Source organism: Triticum dicoccoides, chromosome 3B, assembly GCF_002162155.2.
Source record: "Triticum dicoccoides isolate Atlit2015 ecotype Zavitan chromosome 3B, WEW_v2.0, whole genome shotgun sequence".
Classification (NCBI taxonomy): Eukaryota; Viridiplantae; Streptophyta; class Magnoliopsida; order Poales; family Poaceae; genus Triticum; species Triticum dicoccoides.
This window is the reverse complement of record NC_041385.1, coordinates 754355139-754365968: the sequence shown is the minus strand read 5'-3', so window position 1 is coordinate 754365968 and position 10830 is coordinate 754355139. Positions and strand designations below refer to the sequence as shown.

General features: G+C 43.4%; 1 pseudogene; it reads right to left on the bottom strand.

The window, feature by feature from the left end:
* Positions 1 to 4993: 4993 nt before the first annotated feature.
* LOC119279917 lies at positions 4994 to 9811 on the bottom strand (annotated as a pseudogene).
* Positions 9812 to 10830: the final 1019 nt, after the last annotated feature.

Here is a 10830-nt window from a genome sequence, read left to right as displayed (position 1 = left end):
TTTTCCTTTCCAATCAAAACCTTCCATGTTAACTCTCATGTAAAGTATGTCAAAAGATTTTTGTAGATGCAGCGTTATCCTTTTTCCCTTGTGCGACCCTTCCTCGGTCCCTCCCATCGATGCTCGGAAAAAAGAAAAGGAAAAGGAAAAGGAAAAAAGAGATCCCACGAACCATGAACACATGTTCATATGCCCCATCTCCCCAACCTCGTCGCTCACAATCACGTATCTCTCCCCACCCCTGAGAAAATTCGCTGATGCCGCTCCACTCCTCATTCACCTCGTGGTCGTGGGAGCGCGGCCGCCGGGATGGGGGACGTGGTGGGAGCGCGGTGCGCAATTGAAGGCAGAGCAGGGTGTCTTGCAGTGAAGATGTTCCCCACGACCACTCGTTCGCCTCGTGGTCGCCGTGGTTGTGGGAGCGCGTTCGCCGGGATGGGGGATGGGATGGGAGCGTGGTGCACGATTGGAGGCTGAGCAGGGTGTCTTGCACTGATGCATCCACCAAGTGTCCTAGGCTGCAACGTCCTTTGACATGGAGACAAAGTGTATGCAGGGAGAGAGCCTGAGCGGGAGGGGTATGGGGTCAACGCCCCCGTTAGCATGTTGCCTGCTGCTGCTCGAGGGGATTATGGTGGGGGGTCAATTTGAAGCATGGGGAGAGAGCACTGGGGAAGGTCGTTGCATTGGGGATTGATTTGGCCCCGATTCGGCTCGCTGGAATACAAGCCATGCCCATGCCACCCCATGGACGCCCCTGACCGAGGTCGGGGCTTGCCGTGGGTGCATCTGCACCAGTACGGTTGACAGTGTCTTGGACTAGGGGTACTCACGACGTCGTCTCCCGATCAGGTGGATCGGGCCGAGGACCCCATGGCGGTTCAGTAATTGGCCACTTCGGGCAGCGGATAACGTATACGAGGAAGATTCCACAAGACTTGGTGATCAAGAAAAGGACGCCTCTCCACCGATGTATCCGACTAGGACTCTTGTTATCCTAGGCCTTCGTACATTATATAAGCTGATACCAAGCTAGTCGATAGATCATTATGACATTCATCATCATACCCCTAGGGTTTAGACCACAACATATGATCTCGAGGTAGATCAACTCTGTACTTGATACTCCATCAATATAAACAAGAGCAAGACATGGGGTTTTACCTCCATCAAGAGGGCCCGAACCAGGGTAAAACATCGTCTCCTTCATTCCTGTTATCATTGATTCGAGAATACACAGCTCGGGACCCCCTACCTGAGGTCTGTCGGTTTGACACCGACGATGGTGCTTTCATTGAGAGTTCGGCTGTGAGATTAACAAAGGATTAATGGCTCGTTCGCAGATCAACCGCGACGTCGGCATCTTCGTTGCCGCCTCGACTGGTCACCTTGGATCGACCGAGGACTGCGCTCCGCCTTGGATCGTCATGTTCGGACAAGGGCCTTCATCAACATCAACTGTGATCTCTATCAAAAAATGGAGGAATCATCCATGGAGCTCGGGAGCTAAACTCAACATTGCCCTCGGGCGACTGTGCTGTTTTTCTAGACAGCGAAGTTGTATCCGCCGTCACCGCCTTCTCAAGCGTCGCTTTGACGATAGCTTTGGTGGAATTGTACGGAACTGAGTCTACAACAATCCTGTAAAATTTCGTCGTACTCCGATGAAGGAATTTCCGGCGATCTCCTATATACTGGAACCTGTCAAATCTGGACGGGAATTTGGAGAAGTTTAGGGCAAGGAGTCCATCCAGCTCAGACATCTTTTTGAAGATCCAACCGTTCATTGGCTGCGAAATTTCTATATCTACCACCCCTCAAAATTCAGCTCATCCGACCGTTCAAACTCCGGGAAACTTCCGATAAGTGGATCAATTTTTGGATTTGTTTTCTGCGCGAATACGAATGCGAGCCGAGTTCATCTTTCTTCATGAACGGGATATTGGATAACCTTTTTGGAGGAATTATGGAATTTAACATTTATGGAAAAAATATTTAAACTTCTGAAATACATATTGCAAATCTGGGAGTCCACTATGGTGTGCGACTTTTTCTGAATAAATAATAGAGTCCTTTGTACATCTAATAGTGGTTGTATGCATTATATATAGGTTTGTACAATAAATAGTTACTCTTTATTTACATAATAAAATTTGCATCTACATACACTACGTATTTGTATGAAGAGGCATCTCATGAATATACTCTCTCGTTCATAAAAAAGATGGTATTTAGACATCGGCCCAGTCACCAACATGTATCATTGGCTACATCTTATTTGTCTGTTTTTTGGCGGGATGGATACGTCTTACTTGTGTATATATTGCTAGAAAAGTATAAATTTTATGCCATAAAAATAATATGTTATCCTATGTCGTGATGATAAAGAAGTTTTGCGGGTGGCGATAATTAACTTTTACTTGTCTTTATTTGCCGAGCACAGAAATCAATTTTTTTTCTTTTAATTTTTGTTACTATCGTCATTTATTGAAAACCTTTTTTTTTCAAAAAATTCTGAACTATTGTTAGCGATCAGTTTTTCACCTTAACATAGAAGTATACTTTTTATTTTGATAATAAGCATTGATGTATATTAATTTGGCAGCTTCTCTATTTTTCTGTAGAGATTTGGGCAACGCGGCCTTTGTCTTTGATGTGCTTCATGCGTTGCTTTGGGTCTATGTGTTAGCCCTTTTTTTAATGGAACCTTGCTTTTTTTAACTGGGTTTTCCAGGGAGTCTTCACAGCTTTACGGTAACTAGCACATATGTCCATGCGTTGCAACGGTAGATATATTCTTTTGAGAAGCAACGCGAGAGATAATTGATGTGTGCACAAAAAATGGTTTGCAGAGCAGTGGGGCGACGGAGCGAGGAGTTGTGGTCTTCTTCGGATCATGTTTGGCCTGTGAGATCTTGATAGTGGTGGAGTTAGTCGGCGTGGCGACGACCAACCAACTCGTGCCTTTTGTTCCTTTGGGTTCGCCCTCGTGTCGGGGTTGTGGCTCCCTCCTCATTTGGTGGCTGCGCTGCGACCTTCAGGGCACGGTTGCTTCGCCACTTTCTCCTACTACGATGTAACCGGATGGATTATTAATTGCAGTGCACAAATAAATTTTCATTAGCATAATCCATGCATAACCATGCAGTCTCTTCTTTATCAGGGTTTATTCTCTTTGATTATTTTAGCGGTCACATGCCTACAGTTCTTTTCTTTAGAGCCAATTCAGCATATTCTCTTTTATTGGCTTGTTCCCATAATTTCTTGAACTCTAGTAAAAAAACATACTCTTTTATCGTCAAATAGCGCATGAGACGCACAATAGTTCGCGCCTGGCAGGCACCTAAACGACTTGTGTTTGTAAGGCTCGAGTATAAATAAAAAAAGACGAGTTGAAGGATCGACCTCACAACCTAAAAACTCGTCCACTAGGTGCTGGCCACTCGAATAAACAAGTCTTGCTTACCAATGACCAGCACGAACATTTAAGAACATACTGCATCACCATATTCAAAACATTTTTTTGATATTTTGGAAATTTTCCAAAAATAAATTAATATTTATGAATTGCAAAATATTTTTAAAACATGGGCGATATTTGAAATCCGGAATTTTTTTTGAAAATTTCATTCATTTCGTAAAAAGATGAACAACATTTGAAAAAGGGGGAATTTTTTAAATTCACAAACATTTATTGAAATCATGAACCTTTGAAAATGCAGTAACTTTTTTTGAATTTGGGAACAATGTTTTAAAACAGGAACATGTTTTGAACTTTTATAGTAGTTTTTGCAAATGTTTTTATATTAACCACGATCATTATTTTGAATTTGTGAACGTTTCACTAAACAAGAATATTTATAGAATCTGGAACATATTTTAAAATCCAATTTTATTTTAAAATCCCAATTGTTTTTGGAGAACACAATTTTTTTAGAAAAAAAGAACATTTTTAAATGCAATTTTATTTTGAACATCTCAATTTAGTTTTAAAACACAAGGATTTTAAAAAATATTTTTCAAAATTTTGTGAAAATTTGGAATGAGAACAAAAATTAAAGGTTTCGTACATTTTTTAAAATAGGAACAAAATTTTGGAATTCGGATATATTTTCTAGAAATTGAAAACACAAATCAAAATTTTTGCAGGTAAAAAATAAAAAATAAATAGAGAAAGAAAGAAAAACTAAAATAGAAATAAAAATATAAAAAAAGAAAACGGCTGGCATAGCCTTGCGCCCTGTGCAATGGTCAAACTATTTACGGCCTTGTGCGGTAAATAGGGTATCCGTAGCTGTGTGCGCGGGGAATAAGTGGGCTGGCTTCGACGGGCCACAACATGCACAGCCCATGTACGAAAATTGCATTTTCTTTTCTAGCAAACGGACGCACAAAAATTTAGTACCACCTTGAATAGGGAAAAAACTTTTCGGCGGATGAAAAAATTGGAAAAAGGCATCTCGCTTTATTAGTAGGTATAGAGATATAGATATAGACTAGTACAAATGCCCGTGCGTTGCACCGGGCAAAAAAAGGGCACAATCTGCTTCATGTGCCATTATGCATCATTTTTATGTCCAATTTAAATAAACATCGATAATTAGGTTAATTTTGGTAATTTTCTTATTTTTAATAAAAGTTAATTCACATTTTCGTAAAAATTGGGACACTATTTGTCTTGTCCCAAACAAACACTTGCAGCATTAGTTTACAAAGAACATCTAGAGCATTAATATCAGAAGACTAACCTCAACATATACACATGCTCTTCCTATGCCATCACTCTAGAGAAATTGTACAACCAGAAGGGGATAAACCATGCTGCTAGCTGTTATAGTTGGACATACAAGTCATTGTACTCTAGAAGCTAAATAGCAGAGGTAATGCTCCATCAACAAAATTCCAGTGTCACAGTCTCACAGATGATCATTGATGTGTTCTTGCACATCCGGCTGCAGTGAGATCTGGGACCATCTTTTCTGGTCCTGCCATTTCAGTTTCTCGTGTTGGTGATCCATTGAAATCCCCCGGGCATCGGCTTTGACCCCGACCTTCTTATCTGGGATGCCAAGATCATTTTCTGCAAACCCTTCTCTATGGAGGACTTCATTGCAGCTGGCTGGAATAGTTGAAAGCAAAGGAATGTGAGGGACGGCCACATGAAAGAATTCATGTGAACATATCAGACATGGTTGCTTTGATAGAACATTCTTCTGAACGAAGCAGGTTGTACAAAGACTACAAACAAAGTACCCCATCCGTTTCTAAATAAAGTCTTAGAAGATTTTTTTTAATATGGACTACAAACGGTGGAAATGGGTGAATCTCACTTTAAAATCCATCTATATACATCCTTATCCATGTGATATTATGCACTATAGTTTAACATTTGTAATAAAGTTGCATTAATTATTATTTTCAGAGTCTGAAGTTTGCACGTTAAAAAGCCCTCTTAGCGTTCTTTATCTGATGGAAGATTAGTTTGGAATAGTTTGTGAATCAACTTTTATTTTTTACTTTTTTCTGAAAAACATGAATATTTCTTTGTTTTTAAAAGTGAATGTTTTATTAAAACTCGATTTTTTTAGGGAGAACATTATTTGAATGTTTTTTAAATATTGTGAATACTTTTTATTTTGGTTTTTAAGGAAAATTTGACCAGTTTTTAGAAAGTGTGAATAAATATATAACTATGTACATTTTTTTAACTATTTTTACTATGTTGATTTTTATCAATAGAGTTTGTTGCTTGGTTGGGAAGATTCTTTTTATTTTTTTCATCATTTAGGCTTAGCCAATAAAAAGCACTTCACATACACACTTCACTTACAGATAAAACACACTCTCTTTTTCTATATATAAAAAAAGACACCCAAACTCATCTCCCTTCCCCCGTTTTCCATTCTCAAAAGTCCCCCTGCCAGAGACCAATTCTCTAGATTTCTTTCCGTAATTGCTATTATATTGGCACACCCTATACTAATAAGCACCCCCACCAATTTACCTTGAAGCAATTGTAGGTCCCCTGCAATGTCTGCAGCTTGGAAGATGGCATGAACCACTGGATCTCTGCTAGAAGCGTCGGAAACATGTCATGAGCCATCGACGAAGGCTTCTTTAGCGTGGAGTTCGCTCCCGATGATCCTGAAACCCAAAATTTCAACGAATAATAACATGAGATCCAGGCACATCTCGGAACAATTACAACACCAATTCAGACGGAGCACTCACTAACCTTGCATCTGATGGAGGTTGGGACACTTGAAGCTGACGACGTACTCTGGGAGGATCCTCATGTTCATGTCCTTGCCCCAAACAACATACCACTGTGGGTTCTGCATGTTGTCGATGGCACTATCGTAATTGTCACTGCTGGGGTGGAGCTTGGAGGACCCGGCCGGGATGGCCTCTGGCCGGCCCAACAGAACACGGCACAACATGATATGCGCCTCGCCGTTCTCATCTGCATTTGCTAGCATTGCGCTGCATAAAAATGATTTCATACTCGTAAGTTCCTTTATGCACTGCTTCACAGAACATTCAGAACATATTTCATCACCCGGACTCTAGGTAGCAGGAAACATGATTTAGTTTTGCTCGTATTCCACCCTTCCACAAACCATTACACAGTCAAATTACTGCATTCATAGATAAACTAATACTATCGTTCATGCAAACTTGTTTCCCCATAATTTTTGAGCTAGGAGTATGAATCAAGATATAGAAACCAAAGGCTAAAATAACATGGAATCAATTATATTATGGGACGGAGGGATAATATGAATGCAATTTGGAACAGATCCTGAATTGGTAACTGTGTCTGATAAATTATCCTACAGCTATATGCCTATATTCATGCTTGCCATCGATCAAAACCACAAATTCAGAACTCTGACCTGACCTGGCATAAGGAGACCGAGGCGGCGAGAGGTGGACTTCGTCGCCGTGCGCGCGATGGAAAAGGACCCGGTTGTTCATCCTGCCGAACCCGTGCTCCACCGCCGCCGCGACCACATCCACCGATGGAGCGCCATACCACGCGAACTTGGCATTGCCCCCGTCGGCGCCGCGCGCAGCGGCTAGGAGCTGGCCCTGCATCTTGTCGCTGCTCTCGTTGGACCTCTCATCCACCCCGGACGAGGCCCCGTACTCCAGCTCAGGCTCGCCTCTCTTCCTCTTCATCCCGCTCTCTGGAACAGGGAAGAAGCAGATTTTCAAAAATGAAATCTATTGTTATAGCCCTCAAAAAGCAAAAATAAGAAAATTAATTTTCTGAGCACAAACACACCGAGATAAGATAAGCATGCCTTATTTTTCTGAATACAAACACAATGACATAAGAGAATCTAAATGAGGCATCATAAATTAATTTTCTGAATACAAACACCATGACATAAGAGAATTTAAATGAGGCATCATGCCATCAGGAGCCGAGCGATGGAAACTTTCTGGTTAGGATTAGAAACATGGTTGATTCTGAGAAAAAAAATGTAGGAGATGAAACCTCCCTTTGAAGAGAAAAAATGTGAGAGATGATGATTCCTGATCTCACTGAGTTTGTGCAAGCTGTACAAAAAAAATTCACATAAAACTTGTAATCAAGTAGTTGTAGTGCAACCTTCAATGTTTGGCCGGCAGCTAGAATATTAAATGAGAAGACAATGATCTTTTTTGATTATTTGTCACAGTACTGCAGCTAATCACCCTAGAAGGTCTTTCTGTAGTAGGTTAAAGAAAATTCAGGTTGACGCTGAAACATCCACAATAAGAACCTCGCTTTCAGAATATGCTTTTAGACAAAGAGCACAAGACCAGCTTGCCAATGTTGAATTTTTCGATTTCCTAGCTTATAGCAGCACGGACTTCATCAGATTAAAGTAAAACAGCTTCGACTTCTACCTGTTTGATCAAACAGAGTAAATCATGTCACTATCCGGACAAGATTTCATGACTTCGCATGAACCGCAAATCACATGGTAGATCAGACAATCACCTAGCATGTTGTAGGCATACATAAGAAAATATGCTCAAGGGATTAAATCAAATGAGAGAATGGAAGAGGCAAATCAGGAGAGAGAGGGGGAGATAGCAGTACCGAATGCATGGATGTAGCCTTGCCATGGCAGCCTACACATCAGGCCTGCTGCACGGGGAGTGCTTGAGAGTGGCAGGAGATTAGGCTGGATTGAGGACTCCACCATGTCGCTGCTCTCGTCGGACCTCTCATCCACCTCGGACGACGCCCCGTCCCCCAGCTCATGCTCGCCCCTCTTCCTCTTCCTCCCGCTTTCTGGCACAGGGAAGAAGCAGGCCCCGCGGTCAATCCAGCCCATGGCGACCACCTCGGCGGTGCCAGCGTCGATGCGCACCATCCACAGGAAGTCGAACAGGAACTCCCTGCCGCCATACGCGGCCTCTGCGACCACCCTCCCGTCCAGGAACGCCCGGCGCAGAGGCACAGCCGCCTCGCCCTCGACATCAGCCCACGCGCCGCCCTCGAAGCAGAGGAACCTGACCAGAGCGCCGCTCCGCCGTTCTTCCAGCCCCGGAGGAGCGGGGGCGGACCGGCGCCCCCGATGCCGCCGAAAGCCACGGCGGGCCGCGGGCGTGAGATGCGGCGGATCCTGCCGGTCTCGTCCGGATTCGACGACGGTGGAAAGAGGACGGGCACCGGGGAGAGGGGGACGGGGGCGCGGCGGCGGCGGCAGCGAGCACGCCTGCGTCGAGCGCGGCGCTTTTCGGAATCAGTCGACGGCGGAAAGCAACGAGAGGTGAGAGAGATCAGAAGAGACAGGGATGAGGGGAAAATCAGCGACAGATAGACTTTTTTAGTTCGCACTCGTGTTCGTGTTGGAGACGGACTGCTCCTTCGTGTGCGAGACCGACGACGACGTGTTTTTTTCCTCTACCCGGTTGATGATGCCCATATGGAGTGCGGGTTGATTTCATAAAAGATGAGGGACTTGTTTGCAAAAACGCAGCGACGGTGAACACGGAGACCCAATCCGTGCTTTATTATTAGGAAGAGATATAGCCTATATATTGTTTCTATATGTGATCGTGCGTTGTTTTGGGATAATAGATGACCTTTTATTTAATGCATGCATCTACGTGACCGATTATATTAGTACTTCGGCTGGACTTCTACCTTTACAGAGACGGAGTATGCTTTGTATCACGTGACTTTAATGCTGCTAGCCTAGTTTTCTTTACACCCGATGGTTGAATATATAGTTTTGTTCTATTTTGGTCAAGGCATATGCATACATTTTCATATGTACTTTTTTCTATTTTGGCCAAGGCATGCATACCTTTTCATATGTATGCGACAGGCATATTAACATGTTACGTAGAAACTATTAAATCTGAACCGTTATTATTATGATCAAACGGTGTAAATAATATTAGCATATGTGGACGAACGTGATAGCTTGTTTGACTTCTATATCTATCTTCTATATCTATATCTATATCTACTAATAAAGCAAGGTGATATTCTTGATTTCGTTCCGCTTAGATTTTCTTTTTTAGAAATTTTCGCCCCGCTTAGGTGATTTAAGGGTCTGTTCGGCAGCTCCCCAGCTCCCAGATTCAACGAATCCGCGAGCGGAGCTGGCCCGAACGGTGTGGCTCCACGAAGCTGGCTTCTAGGATCTGCCCGTCGTCCATGCACAAAAACGCGGAGCCGCAGCTTTGCCGATCCCAGGAATTGAGAAAACTGGAGTTCGGGGTATTTACACAAACCTGCCACCGCAAAGTTGCTTACCTCTTCCATAGAAAGCCTATTAGCCCGATCCCCAATCTCCTCCATCCTCACCCGCTCGTCAACCCTAGCCGCCAGCGACGGACGAGGCCATCCCGCCGCCGCCAGCCAACTCGTCCGGCGACCCGGCCGCCGCCGGCCAACTCGTCCGGCCACCCCGACGACGGTCTCCTCCTCGAGCCGCCCCTTCCCCGACACCACGAGTCCTTCCTCTGTCTCGCCACCCCAACCTGTCAGCAGCCGGCACCGCCTAAGGTTGTCGGCCTTGCTCCTCTGCCCCGCCGGCGCCGCTCCAGAAGCTCAAGGTGAGCTTGTGCGTATGCACAACCCCTCCCCATCTCCATTCAGTTCATGTTACATGCAGTCAGACCATTTGGTTCAGAGTTTAGGATGTGCAGATGAGGCCATTTGGTTCAGATTTTAGGATGGCCAGATGAGTCCCTTTGGTTCCTATTTTTGGATGTACCCTGTACCGATTTCTATATGACATAGTTGAGGTAGTCCCTCTATCATTTTAAATATGTTCAGATGACATAGTTTAGGCAGTCTCCCACACTGTTTTTTTTCATGTTCTTAATTTCAGATGACATGGATGAGGTTCAGATTTATATGAGAGTATACAATCTTTTTAGAGGAAGTAGTCGCTGTACAGATTTATAAATGAGTGCATACAATCTTTTTTAGCACACACAGTGACATGAACTTCTATATAGAATTGTCCAACATGGTTGCTGAATGGAACATTGAGAATACAAGGATTGTCACCGAGTTGTTTGTCAAGCAAGTGAGAGCTGGAAATAGGCCAAATACTCACTTGACCTCGAATGCATATGATGAGGTGGGGAGGGAATTCAAACTAATAACAGGGCTGGAGTACATCAATGACATTGCTCTAGGTTGGTGAAGATTACTTTAGGATTATGTACCACTTTGGTGAAGATTACTTTAGGAATATGTACCACTTTTGATTTGCAGAACTTATGCAAATATTATGCTTTTGTTGAATGAAATATGCGTGCACTGTGTTGATCCTTAAAATACGAGTTCCAACATTATATTTTCAGTCA